Here is a 2,455-nt window from a genome sequence, read left to right as displayed (position 1 = left end):
CAAGATTTATTTGAATGTTTTACAATTTTTTTTACAAATAAGCAATAAATGTTTCAGCAGTATTTACGAACTTTCAAAGAGATGCACTAAGTATTTTATTAGCATTCCTCGAAACTTGTGCTCTGTGCGTGGAAAAACATATTCGGAGAAAGGTTCAAAATATTGAAATCATTTATTTGGTCTTTAAAGGTGGCCTCAAACTTCTCCCGAAGAGGATGTCTACACCAGAAGTAGACTTTCTGGTTACAATCGCCATGATAAAGAGAAATTACCGAGCCCAAATTCACTTGTGTAAGCGATGTGATAACGTTACGTTTTAGGAGAAGCTGTTTTCTAAGAAGGGGCACCGGACATGCCAGCAACACAATAATTCAAGCCACAACGCATACTTGCACAGTCCAGACAAGCGTGGCTGTTGCGCTCCGTCGTTTCGTCGACAGTTCATTTAGTAGAGCGGTAGACCTTAGTAGAAGTATTGAGGAAATGAAAATTCGTCGGTGGCTGTTTGAAATCCGGCAAGATAGACTACATTTTCTTTTGCTCTCCAAACCTTGTTTAGGATACAGTGCGCGAGAGGAATAGAGAATCAGAATATTTGCATGTTCACACAGTTTACCCTACTTACAGTTCGCACTACTCAAAGTTGATGTATCTTGCTACTGGCTTTAATGAGCTGTGGCCTGCCACTTTCCTGTTAAATTTAAGTCACCCTTTTCAGTTGAGACAAGTTGACGCTTACATAGGTGCTCAAAGATGCAACAATGTCATTGATCTTCAATAGAGCTCCATCGCCGGCTTGCTTGGAGCCCCGTAACAAGAATAAATGAACAATAAATGAACAAAGTGTTTTGACGTGCTGTTGGGAAATCATCTGCAGCGGCGGAGTTGTTGTTTGACTTTGAAATCTAAACTAAGAGAAAACGATAAATTACTTTTGAGTGCTTCACAAAGTTGTGCTGCTAACAAAGTTATACGATCCGTTCTAGATACTTTTAATGACATAACTATGATTGCAAATTTCTTAAGATCTACAATTCCCAAAATAAATACGTCTTTCTCGCTGTCAATGTAAGTAGCTCACTTGAGAAAGTATTTATCGCTCGGTAACAGAAAATGTGCACATAATATGTAGTGCTCTAAGCCACTTCCCACAGGGTAGCCGGGCTGAAGTCATCGAAACCTAACAAGAGGTATGCGTTGCGCAGATTCTCCCATTTTACATTTTTCTTCAAGTAGGCATAAGAAACTATTTGTCGCCGTGCTCGTTTTCTACCATGGCCAAAATATGACCGTGTTTGCATTGATATAGCTTATTTTCAAGCGTGCGTTTCAAATATTCCCATCTGTGATCTTGCTTTTTCTCAGTTACTAATGCCAACTATTAAACTTAAAGATAATGATCAGCTATATGATCAGAACAAAATAGAAAATGAGTGTATTACTGTACACATGCCGACCATAGCTGCTTAATCTTGTAGAGAATAAAAGTCATTTGACGACGCATTATGATCGGTTTTAAAGCTCTTTTTGCGATTCGTCTAAAGAAATTTATTTTCAAAATCATCATCAATAAAGTTTACCTCGCAAGCTGATGTCGTTAAAGAAAAGCGAACACAAGAAGCAAATGATGTGACAAAGAGGGAAACGCAGTTGGCATTGATAAAGAGGCCAGCTCCGAGTAGTTATTGTTCAAGGCACCTCTGAATTGTTCCGTCCCTCGGGCTCATTGTAATGCGGCAGCGTACTCTTGTAGCAAGCGGTCCTATCTTGCATCACCACAATCCTCTTATGCTTAGCAGTTCCCAGTGCTCTCGGGGCTGTTTTCTTGATGGTCGCTTTTAAACGCTGTCTTTGTCGGGGGTGTAGCTCAGATGGTAGAGCGCTCGCTTAGCATGCGAGAGGTACTGGGATCGATACCCAGCACCTCCAGTATATTTTTATTGGCGGTACTTTAGGTTGGTTGGTTTGTGGGGTTTAACGTCCCAAAGCGACTCAGGCTATGAGAGACGCCGTAGTAGAGACTCCAGAAATTTCGACCACCTGGCGTTCTTTAACGTGCACTGACACCGCACAGCATTCGGGCGCCTTGCTTTTCGCCTCCATCGAAAAGCGGCCGCCGAGGCCGGGATTCAATCCCGTGTCCTTGGGAACAGTTGTCGAGCGCCGTAACCCCTGTGCCATCCCGGCGGGGCGCTATTTTAGGATTAAAGTGCAGGATTTGGGTATGTTGATTGCTGCTGTTATTTATAATATATAGTTCGGATTAGAGTACTGCCGGGTGTTGCTTGATATGAAGAACTCGGCGCAAAAAAAGAACGATGTCCAAAAGGGACAAAACATATGTCATCACTAATGCTGCGTTTTGGTCCGTGACCCCTTTTCCAAGCATTTCTCCTCAGAAGAGCCGAGCTCCAGCCCGAGGGAAATCTTGTGCCCATTGCAACCCTGTGGGTAC

General features: G+C 42.4%; 1 non-coding gene across 1 annotated transcript; it reads left to right on the top strand.

The window, feature by feature from the left end:
* Positions 1 to 1,856: 1,856 nt before the first annotated feature.
* On the top strand, positions 1,857 to 1,929 carry TRNAA-AGC (transfer RNA alanine (anticodon AGC)). The gene has a single exon. It is a non-coding gene; the product is annotated as a tRNA-Ala (tRNA).
* Positions 1,930 to 2,455: the final 526 nt, after the last annotated feature.

This window comes from Amblyomma maculatum, chromosome 11 (genome assembly GCF_055883805.1).
Source record: "Amblyomma maculatum isolate TAMU_Amacu chromosome 11, ASM5588380v1, whole genome shotgun sequence".
NCBI classification, from domain to species: domain Eukaryota; kingdom Metazoa; phylum Arthropoda; class Arachnida; order Ixodida; family Ixodidae; genus Amblyomma; species Amblyomma maculatum.
This window is presented reverse-complemented; position numbering and strand designations above follow the sequence as displayed.